Genomic DNA, 12,472 nt, shown 5'->3' with positions numbered 1-12,472 from the left:
TAATCAGGGCGCGATCAGATCACCTACTGCTGCTGCGATTTGGCGTAGCTGGGCACTGCTAAAGTGCAAGATCTTTGCTTGGCTCGCTGTGCAACACCGGCTTTGGACATCCGACAGATGGACGCGAGATGGGTTGCAGGACAACACCTCGCCTTGCTACACTTGCTTGCAGGAGGAGGATACAGTTGAGCACATTGTGGTGCAGTGTGTTTATGCTCGCCAGGTGTGGCACACGTGTTTTGACTCCCTACAAATCAATGTCCTTCCTCCCAATAGCACGGACACACTTGTGGAGTGGTGGCTTAGGGATCGCTCTGGTTTCCAAGGGAAGCACAAGCGAGGTTTTGACTAGGTCGTCATCGACGCGGCTTGGATGCTGTGGAAGCAAAGGAACGCCAAGGTGTTCAATCGACCAGAGCAAGCTAAAGACTACAATGAGCTAGCTAGAGCCATCCTTAAGGAAATCCGCGAGTGGTATATAATTCAGGTGTGGGTGCGGGTGGATTATACCGTTTTTTGCGAGATCACACTTGATTTTCTTGTAGATGGGTGTGAGTGGGTGCTCGAGCGATGGATGTTCGCATCGATCATACGAATCTTGTAAACTGTCTTTTTCCCTTCTATAAAAATACAGTACGCTATTGGCGTACTCTCGAAAAAAAAAAACGTTCGGCTCAGGTCTTAGTCGGCGTCTGACTGGAGGCAACCCAAAGAATTCTAGTGAGCTGTCCAGCTCGATGGATAAGCCTGAACAGCTCGCCGTTGCTGCCGCCATTGTTGACCAGTGCGTAGAGCGGGAAGACATGGCGGCGTCGGAGCTACACTTCTTGCTGGTACCGCTAGTGGCGCAGGGCCACATCATCCCCATGGTGGACCTAGCTCGCCTCCTCGCCGCGTGGGGGCCGCGCGTCACCGTCGTCACCACACCTGTCAACGCCGCGCGGAACAGAGCCACCATCGACGGAGCCAGGAGGGCGGGCCTCGCCGTCGAGCTCGTGGAGCTCCCCTTCCCCGGCCCGCAGGTGGGGCTGCCGGAGGGGCTGGAGAACCTCGACCAGCTGCTCGACGACGTCAGCAGTACCATGTACCTCGCCTTCTTCCAGGCCGTCTGGAAGATGGCGGAGCCGTTGCAGGGGTACGTCTGTGCGCTGCCGCGCCGGCCGGACTGCATCGTCGCCGACTCGTGCAACCCGTGGACGGCGGGCGTTTGCACGGCGCTCGGCATCCCGAGGCTGATGCTGCACTGCCCGTCCGCCTATTTCCTCCTCGCCGTGCACAACCTGTCCACTCCACGCACGGCGTGTACGACCGTGTCGGCGACAACGAGACGGAGCCGTTCGAGGTGCCGGACTTCCCGATGGGCGCCGTCGGGAACACGGCCATGTTCCGGGGCTTCTTCCATCACCCCGGCGTGGAGAAGGAGCAGCGCGACATTCTCGATGCCGAGGCCACCGCTGATGGCCTGCTGATCAACACGTTAGGCGGCGTCGAGGGGATCTTTGTCGACGCGTATGCGGCGGTGCTCCGCAAGAGGACGTGGGTTCTCGGGTCGACGTGCACCTCTGGCATCTTGGACAAGGACGCCGACGCCATGGCCGACCGCGGCAACCACGCCGACGTCGATGTCGGCCACGTCGTCTCATGGCTCGACGCCCGGCCACCGGCGTGTGCTGTACGTCAGCTTTGGCAGCATCGCGCAGCTGCCAGCGAAGCAGCTCGCCGAGCTCGCGCGCGGCCTCGAGGCGTCAGGGCGGCCGTTCGTATGGGCCATCAAAAGGGCCAAGGCCGGCATCGGCGTCAAGGCGCTGCTCGACGACGAGGGGTTCGAGTCGGATAATATTTGAGAAGGCATATGCTTCGGAGCGCCTCCATCCTGGCTGCATGTATTCCTCGGAATAGACGAGGTCATGGCACGGTCAAAGCTCATCTTCAGGTTTTGCAGTTCATAACCACGTTGGTGTATACAGGTTGTCCACTGTGATCAATCTACGAAGTGGTAGGCCACTGCTCCCCTGACCCTGCTACATGCTACCTAGACAAAAGACACCAGGAAGTGGACAAGGACAAGAAAACTCACAGAAAGTCATTGTGCGCATGCGCGGAAGAGTTCTCTCTCTTTATCTGTCATGTCCTTGCTAGCATTTGGGTTGTGTTGCAGAGAAAGAGTGACGCCGCAGATTGGACCGCCATTAAAGGGCTGGCTACTCCTTAGTTGAGAAAAAATTGTGGGCTTTGAATGAGAGAGAACTTGAGGCTGAGGGAACAACTCGCTTTGAGAAATTGAAGGGAGAGAACCTGTGAGAGGAGTGAGAGAGAGAAACAGTGTCATTCTGAACTTGCTATTTTTTAACTTGAGTGTGAGAGTATGAGAGAAAGCTTTTATTTTCGTAGGTAAAAGAGAGCTTGTGCAGTATATGAGAGGGTGAGAAAAGAGATAGCTTGTGTGAGAGAGATTGAGCATGCATGTGACAGAGTTTTGAAGGAGAGACATGCATGGACCTCATACAATAATGCTTTTGTGCTGGGAGATGCTGGCACTGTGTGGAAAACAACAAAACCCTACAGGTCTACTGCCGGCCACTATTCTTGGAGGAGGACCTACGAAGTAGACCTACAGAACTACTCCTGCTAATCGAGAGTTTAAGCGCCCACAAGTTCTCCTTGCATCTCGAGACACATAACAGTGACGGATGGCCAAGATAGCAGGGCTTCGAAGCATATGCGTGAAAAATCCGCGTCCGGTTCGAGTCGCGCGTGGAGGGCAAGGGCCTCGTCGTGCGCGGGTGGGCGCCGCAGGTGACCATCCTATCGCACCCGGCGGTGGGTGGCTTCCTCACGCACTGCGGATGGAACGCGACGCTGGAGGCCATCTCCCACGGCGTGCCGACGCTGACGTGGTCCTGCTTCACCGACCAGTTCTGCAGCGAGCGGCTGCTCGTGGACGTGCTCCGCATAGGCATCAGGTCGGGCGTCAAGGTGCCCGCCAAGAACGTCCCCAAAGTGGCCGATGGCGTCCAGGTGCCGAGCGGCGACGTGGAGAAGGCCATTGCCGGGCTGATAGATGGCGGGCCCGAGAGGACGGTGAGGAGCTCCAGAGCCAAGGAAGTTGCCAGGGAGGCGAGAGCAGCCATGGAGGAAGGCGGGTCGTCGTACTCCGACCTGACGGACATGATCCGCTACGCCTTGGAGCCGTCGAGAAAAAGGAGCCACGAGAGGGACACAAGCTCGATGACCCATCCTCTCACGGCGGCAGAGCTCTGAAGCAACGACGGCAAGAAGATCGAAGCCGGTGCTCCATTGTCACTACAGTCCTAAGCTGTATAACTCATCATCGGATTGTAAAGCTAGTTTTTTAGGCATTGCAAAGATATTACTAGTTGTTATAAAACTCATATTGTACATGCGCTTGCAAAATTTGGGCAACAAATGTATAAATGTAGTATAGCATGCGAATGAGCTTTTTTTAATCTGATAATAACAAAATTAGTTGCCAAGTATAACAATTTTCATGCTTTAGTTTATTTTTGTCACAAAAAATTGTCGTGTTTGCTAACTAATTTGTCATCTCGTGTTGGATTATGGATGGGCTTAGGCCCATATAAGACACTAATCCCTGGTTAATCTTCAGGCCCATGTATGAGATGGCAGGTGGTGGAAAGTTTAGTCCCACCTTGCTAGTTGAGGAGAGTTGAGATCCCTTTATAAGGAATGCTCTACCACTTGCCATTGGGAGCTTTGGAAGAGGAGTGGTACACGCGCGCTCCTCATCGACACCATGGCTGACGCCGCCGCCGCTAAGAAGAAAGCCACGAACGACGCCGAGGCTGCTGCTACCGCCGCCGCGTTGGCCTGGCCAACTGGAGGGTATGATCTGTTCATCCCTCGTTTACTCGTACTTATGCTAGCCGTATATGTGCTGCTCATAAAAGGTTCGATTCTATGTTCTATACGTGCTAGTATGCTTAGGTATCGCTATGAGATGCATACCTTTTATGCCATGCTTATCATTTACTCGTGGATAAGTCTAATCGGAAAAGTGCTAATATTTCCGACAATCCAAAAACCTTATTTTAGGCACTTTTCGATTCAAGGCTTTGCTGCTACTCTGAAACCAGAAAAGTTTACCGGGACGCATTTTAAGCGTTGGCAGACTAGGACCACCTTGTGGCTCACAGTGATGAATGTGTTCTGGGTTGATGGTGTGTCCCTCACAGAAACGATTGCTCCTGAACAGGAGAAGGCGTCTAGCACCAATGTGGTGCAGAAGAACTTCCACAAGTTCAAGGGAAAGAACTCTGTCCAGCAGAATACTACCTTTAAGAAAAAGGGTAAGAAGAAAGACAAAAGGAGAGATGGCTGCTTTACTTGTGGTTCAGATGAACATTGGGTAAAAAAGTGCCCAAACAAGTACAAGAAGCCAGCATAGGACTCCAAGTCTGTGAATGTCACTCTGAGTAACAATGATGCGGCATCTGGGTATGGTAATCTGTTTACCATACTTTCAGTTTGTCAGTCCACCGATTGGTGGATTGACACTGGGGCCAATATTCATGTGTGTGCTGATGTGTCTTTGTTTTCTTCTTACTAGGTCGCACTGTTGGGGAACGTAGTAATTTCAAAAATTTCCTACGCACACGCAAGATCATGGTGATGCATAGCAACGAGAGGGTAGAGTGTTGTCTACGTACCCTCGTAGACCGGAAGCGAAAGCGTTAGCACAACGCGGTTGATGTAGTCGTACGTCTTCACGGCCCGACCGATCAAGCATCGAAACTACGACACCTCCGAGTTCTAGCACACGTTCAGCTCGATGACGATCCCCGGACTCCGATCCAGCAAAGTGTCGGGGAAGAGTTCCGTCAGCACGACGGCGTGGTGACGATCTTGATGTTCTACCGTCACAGGGCTTCGCCTAAGCACCGCTACAATATTATCAAGGACTATGGTGGAGGGGGGCACCGCACACGGCTAAGAGAATGATCACGAAGATCAACTTGTGTGTCTATGGGATGCCCCCTGGCCACGTATATAAAGGAGTGGAGGAGGGGAGGGGCCGGCCCTCTCTATGGCACGCCCTAGGGGAGTCCTACTCCCACCGGGAGTAGGACTCCCCCTTTCCTAGTAGAACTAGGAGCCCTTCCAAATTGTAGGAGTAGGAGCGAAGGAAAGGGAAGGGAAAAGGAGAAGGAAGGAAGGGGGAGCCCCCCTTCCCTAGTCCAATTCGGACCAGACCAAGGGGAGGGGTGTGGCCACCCTTGAGGCCCTTTTCCTTCTTTCCCGTATGGCCCAATATGGCCCAATACGTATTCCCGTAACTCTCCGGTACTTCGAAAAATACCTGAATCACTCGGAATCTTTCCGATGTCCGAATATAGTTGTCCAATATATCGATCTTTACGTCTCGACCATTTCGAGACTCCTCATCATGTCCCTGATCTCATCCGGGACTCCGAACTCCTTCGGTACATCAAAACTCATAAACTCATAATATAACTGTCATCGAAACCTTAAGCGTGCGAACCCTACGGGTTCGAGAACAATGTAGACATGACCGAGACACGTCTCCGATCAATAACTAATAGCGGAACCTGGATGCTCATATTGGCTCCCACATATTCTACGAAGATCTTTATCGGTCAGACCGCATAACAACATACGTTGTTCCCTTTGTCATCGGTATGTTACTTGCCCGAGATTCGATCGTCGGTATCTCAATACCTAGTTCAATCTCGTTACCGGCAAGTCTCTTTACTCGTTTTGTAATACATCATCTCGCAACTAACTCATTAGTTGCAAGGCTTTAGGTGATGTGCATTACCGAGAGGGCCCAGAGATACCTCTCCGACAATCAGAGTGACAAATCCTAATCTCGAAATACACCAACCCAACAAGTATCTTCGGAGACACCTGTAGAGCACCTTTATAATCACCCAGTTACGTTGTGACGTTTGGTAGCACACAAAGTGTTCCTCCGGTAAACGGGGGTTACATAATCTCATAGTCATAGGAACATGTATAAGTCATGAAGAAAGCAATAGCAACAAACTAAACGATCAAGTGCTAAGCTAACGAAATGGGTCAAGTCAATCACATCATTCTCCTAATGATGTGATCCCGTTAATCAAATGACAACTCATGTCTATGGTTAGGAAACGTAACCATCTTTGATCAACGAGCTAGTCAAGTAGAGGCATACTAGTGACACTCTGTTTGTCTATGTATTCACACATGTATTATGTTTTCGGTTAATACAATTCTATCATGAATAATAGACATTTATCATGATATAAGGAAATAAATAATAACTTTATTATTGCCTCTAGGGCATATTTCCTTCAGTCTCCCACTTGCACTAGAGTCAATAATCTAGTTCACATCGCCATGTGATTTAACATCAATAGTTCACATCACCATGTGATTAACACCCATAGTTCACATCGACATGTGACCAACACCCAAAGGGTTTACTAGAGTCAATAATCTAGTTCAAATTGCTATGTGATTAACACCCAAAGAGTACTGAGGTGTGATCATGTTTTGCTTGTGAGAGAAGTTAGTCAACGGGTCTGCCACATTCAGATCCGTAAGTATTTTGCAAATTTCTATGTCAACAATGCTCTGCATGGAGCTACTCTAGCTAATTGCTCCCACTTTCAATATGTATCTAGATTGAGACTTAGAGTCATCTGGATTAGTGTCAAAACTTGCATCGACGTAACCTTTTACGACGAACCTTTTGTCACCTCCATAATCGAGAAACATATCCTTATTCCACTAAGGATAATCTTGACCAATGTCTAGTGATCTACTCCTAGATCACTATTGTACTCCCTTGCCAAACTCAGGGCAGGGTATACAATAGGTCTGGTACATAGCATGGCATACTTTATAGAACCTATGGTTGAGGCATAGGGAATGACTTTCATTCTTTCTCTATCTTCTGCCATGGTCGGGTTTTGAGTCTTACTCAACTTCACACCTTTGTAACACAGGCAAGAACTCCTTCTTTTACTACTTCAAAATCTTGTCAAGGTATGTACTCATTGAAAAACTTATCAAGCGTCTTGATCTATCTCTATAGATCTTGATGCTCAATATGTAAGCAGCTTCACTGAGGTCTTTCTTTGAAAAACTCCTTTCAAACATTCCTTTATGCTTTGTAGAATAATTCTACATTATCTCTGATCAACAATATGTCTTTTACATATACTTATCAGAAATGATGTAGTGCTCCCACTCACTTTCTTGTAAATACAGGCTTCACCACAAGTCTGTATAAAACTATATGCTTTGATCAACTTATCAAAGTTTATATTCCAACTCCGAGATGCTTGCACCAGTCCATAGATGGATCGCTGGAGCTTGCATATTTTCTTAGTACCTTTAGGATTGACAAAACCTTCTGGTTGCATCATATACAACTGTTCTTTAATAAATCCATTAAGGAATGCAGTTTTGTTTATCCACCCGCCAGATTTCATAAAATGCGGCAATTGCTAACATGATTCGGACAGACTTAAGCATAGATACAAGTGAGAAACTCTCATCGTAGTCAACACCTTGAACTTGTCGTAAACCTTTTTGCGACAATTCTAGGTTTGTAGATAGTGACACTACTATCAGCGTCCGTCTTCGTCTTGAAGATCCATTTAATATCAATGGCTCGCCAATCAATGGGCAAGTCAATCAAAGTCCATACTTTGTTCTCATACATGGATCTCATCTCAGATTTCATGGCCTCAAGCCATTTCGCGGAATCTGGGCTCATCATCGCTTCCTCATAGTTCGTAGGCTCGTCATGGTCAAGTAACATGACCTCCAGAACAGGATTACCGTACCACTCTGGTGCGGATCTCACTCTGGTTTACCTACGAGGTTCGGTTGTAACTTGATCTGAAGTTACATGATCATCATCATTAGCTTCCTCACTAATCGGTGTAGTAGTCACAGGAACAGATTTCTATGATGAACTACTTTCCAATAAGGGAGCAGGTACAGTTACCTCATCAAGTTCTACTTTCCTCCCACACACTTCTTTCGAGAGATACTCCTTTTCTAGAAAGGATCCATTCAAAGCAACGAATATATTGCCTTCGGATCTATGATAGAAGGTGTACCCAACATTTTCTTTTGGGTATCCAATGAAGACGCACTTCTCCGATTTGGGTTTGAGCTTATCAGGTTGAAACTTTTTCACGTAAGCATTGCAACCTCAAACTTTAAGAAACGACAGCTTAGGTTTCTTGCCAAACCATAGTTCATATGGTGTCGTCTCAACGGATTTAGATGGTGCCCTATTTAACGTGAATGTAGCTGTCTCTAATGCATGACCCCAAAACGATAGCGATAAATCAGTAAGAGACGTCATAGATTGCACCATATCTAATAAAGCACGGTTACGATGTTCGGACACACCATTACACTGTGGTGTTCCAGGTGGCGTGAGTAGTGAAACTATTTCACATTGTTTTAACTGAAGGCCAAACTCGTAACTCAAATATTTTACTTCTGCGATCATATCGTAGAAACTTCTAATTTTGTTATGATGATTCTCCACTTCACTATGAAATTCTTTGAACTTTTCAAATGTTTCAGACTTGTGTTTCATCAAGTAGATATACTCATATCTGCTCAAATCATCTGTGAAGATCAGAAAATAATGATACCTGCCACGAGCCTCAATATTCATCGGACCACATACATCAGTATGTATGATTTCCAACAAATCTGTTGCTCGCTCCATTGTTCTGGAGAACGGAGTCTTAGTCATCTTGCCCATGAGGCATGGTTCGCAAGCATCAACTGATTCATAATCAAGTGATTCCAAAAGCCCATCAGCATGGATTTTCTTCATGTGCTTTACACCAATATGACCTAAACGGCAGTGCCACAAATAAATTGCACCATCATTATTAACTTTGCATCTTTTGGTTTCAATATTATGAATATGTGTATCACTACGATCGAGATCCAACAAACCATTTTCATTGGGTGTGTAACCATATAAGGTTTTATTCATGTAAACATAACAACAAGTTATTCTCTTACTTAAATGAATAGCCGTATTGCAATAAACATGATCAAATCATATTCATGCTAAACGCAAACACCAAATAACACTTATTTAGGTTCAACACTAATCCCAAAAGTATAGGGAGTGTGTGATGATGATCATATCAATTTTGGAACCACTTCCAACACACATCGTCACTTCACCCTTAACTAGACTATGTTCATTCTGCAACTCCCGTTTCGAGTTATTACTCTTAGCAACTGAACCAGTATCAAATACCGAGGGGTTGCTATGAACACTAGTAAAATACACATCAATAATCTATATATCAAATATACCTTTGTTCACTTTGCCATCCTTCTTATCCGCCAAACACTTGGGGCAGTTCCGCTTCCAGTGACAAGTCCCTTTGCAGTAGAAGCACTTAGTCTCAGGCTTAGGACCAGACTTGGGCTTCTTCACTTGAGCAGCAACTTGCTTGCTGTTCTTCTTGAAGTTCCCCTTCTTCCCTTTGCCCTTTTCTTGAAACTAGTGGTCCTGTCTATCATCAACACTTGATATTTTTCTTGATTTCTACCTTCGTCGATTTCAGCATTATGAAGAGCTTGGGAATCGTTTCCGTTATCCCTTGCATATCATAGTTCATCACGAAGTTCTACTAACTTGGTGATGATGACTAGAGAATTCTGTCAATCACTATCTTATCTGAAAGATTAACTCCCACTTGATTCAAGTGATTGTAGTACCCTGACAATCTGAGCACATGTTCACTGCTTGAGCTATTCTCCTCCATCTTTTAGCTATAGAACTTGTTGGAGACTTCATATCTCTCAACTCGGGTATTTGCTTGAAATATTAACTTCAACTCCTGGAACATCTCATATGGTCCATGACGTTCAAAACGTCTTTGAAGTCCCGTTTCAAAGTTGTTTAAGCATGGTGCACTAAACTATCAAGTAGTCATCATATTGAGCTAGCCAAACGTTCATAATGTCTGCATCTGCTCCTGCAATAGGTCTGTCACCTAGCGGTGCATTAAGGACATAATTCTTCTGTGCAACAATGAGGATAATCCTCAGATCACGGATCCAATCCGCATCATTGCTACTAACATCTTTCAACTTAATTTTCTCTAGAAACATATCAAAATAAAACAGGGGAGCTAAACACGAGCTTTTGATCTACAACATAGATATGCTAATACTACCAGGACTAAGTTCATGATAAATTTAAGTTCAATTAATCATATTACTTAAGAACTCCCACTTAGATAGAAATACCTCTAATCCTCTAAGTGATCACGTGATCCATATCAACTAAACCATGTCCGGTCATCACGTGAGATGGAGTAGTTTCAATGGTGAACATCACTATGTTGATCATATCTACTATATGATTCACGCTCGACCTTTCAGTCTCCGTGTTCCGAGGCCATATCTGTTATATGCTAGGCTCGTCAAGTTTAACCTGAGTATTCCGCGTGTGCAACTGTTTTGCACCCGTTGTATTTGAACGTAGATCCTATCACACCCGATCATCACGTGGTGTCTCAGCACGAAGAACTTTCGCAACGGTGCATATTCAGGGAGAACACTTGTACCTTGATAATTAGTGAGAGATCATCTTATAAAGCTACCGACGAACTAAGCAAAATGAGATGTATAAAAGATAAACATCACATGCAATCAAAATATGTGACATGATATGGCCATCATCATATTGTGCCTTTGATCTCTATCTCCAAAGCATCATCGTGATCTCCATTGTCACCGGCATGACACCATGATCTCCATCATCTTGATCTATATCAATGTGTCGTCACATGGTTGTCTCGCCAACAATTGCTATTGCAACTATTGCTATCGCATAGCGATAAAGTAAAGCAATTATTTGGCGCTTGCATCTTATGCAATAGAGAGATAACCATAAGGCTTCTGCCAGTTGCCGATAACTTCAATAAAACATGATCATCTCATACAACAACTTATATCTCATCACGTCTTGACCATATCACATCACAACATGCCCTACAAAAACAAGTTAGACGTCCTCTACTTTGTTGTTGCAAGATTTACGTGGCTGCTACGGGCTGAGCAAGAACCGTTCTTACCTATGCATCAAAACCACAACGATAGTTTGTCAAGTTAGTGCTGTTTTAACCTTCTCAAGGACCGGTCGTAGCCACACTCGGTTCAACTAAAGTTGGAGAAACTGACACCCACCAGCCACCTGTGTGCAAAGCACGTCGGTAGAACTAGTCTTGCGTAAGCGTACGCGTAATGTCGGTCCGGGCCGCTTCATCCAACAATACCGCCGAATCAAAGTATGACATGCTGATAAGCAGTATGACTTATATCGCACACAACTCACTTGTGTTCTACTCGTGCATAACATCAACGCATAAAACCTAGGCTCGGATGCCACTGTTGGGGAACGTAGTAATTTCAAAAATTTCCTACGCACGCGCAAGATCATGGTGATGCATAGCAACGAGAGGGCAGAGTGTTGTCTATGTACCCTCGTAGACCGGAAGTGGAAGCGTTAGCACAACGCGGTTGACGTAGTCGTACGTCTTCACGGCCCGACCAATCAAGCACCGAAACTACGGCACCTTCGAGTTCTAGCACACGTTCAGCTCGATGACGATCCCCGGACTCCGATCCAACAAAGTGTCGAGGAAGAGTTCCGTCAGCACGACGGCGTGGTGACGATCTTGATGTTCTACCGTCGCAGGGCTTCGCCTAAGCACCGCTACAATATTATCAAGGACTATGGTGGAGGGGGGCACCGCACACGGCTAAGAGAACGATCACGAAGATCAACTTGTGTGTCTATGGGCTGCCCCCTGGCCACGTATATAAAGGAGTGGAGGAGGGGAGGGGCCGACCCTCTCTATGGCACGCCCTAGGGGAGTCCTACTCCCACCAGGAGTAGGATTCCCCCTTTCCTAGTAGAACTAGGAGCCCTTCCAAATAGTTGGAGTAGGAGGGAAGGGAAAAGGAGAAGTTTCCCTAGTCCGATTTGGACCAGACCAAGGGGAGGGGTGCGGCCACCCTTGAGGCCCTTTTCCTTCTTTCCCGTATGGCCCAATAAGGCCCAATACGTATTCCCGTAACTCTCCGGTACTCCAAAAAATATCTCAATCACTCAGAACCTTTCCGATGTCCGAATATAGTCGTCCAATATATCGATCTTTACGTCTCGACCATTTCGAGACTCCTCGTCATGTCCCTGATCTCATCCGGGACTCCGAACTCCTTCGGTACATCAAAACTCATAAACTCATAATATAACTGTCATTGAAATCTTAAGCGTGCGGACCCTACGGGTTCGAGAACAATGTAGACATGACCGAGACACGTCTCCGGTCAATAACCAATAGCGGAACCTGGATGCTCATATTGGCTCCCACATATTCTACGAAGATCTTTATCGGTCAGACCGCATAACAACATACAT

The 12,472-nt window shown here is 46.6% G+C and overlaps 1 pseudogene; it reads left to right on the top strand.

Annotated features, from left to right (window-relative positions):
- Window positions 1-676: 676 nt before the first annotated feature.
- On the top strand, window positions 677-3,315 carry LOC119271313 (annotated as a pseudogene).
- The last annotated feature ends 9,157 nt before the right edge of the window (window positions 3,316-12,472 follow it).

This window comes from Triticum dicoccoides, chromosome 3A (assembly GCF_002162155.2).
Source record: "Triticum dicoccoides isolate Atlit2015 ecotype Zavitan chromosome 3A, WEW_v2.0, whole genome shotgun sequence".
Classification (NCBI taxonomy): Eukaryota; Viridiplantae; Streptophyta; class Magnoliopsida; order Poales; family Poaceae; genus Triticum; species Triticum dicoccoides.
This window is presented reverse-complemented; position numbering and strand designations above follow the sequence as displayed.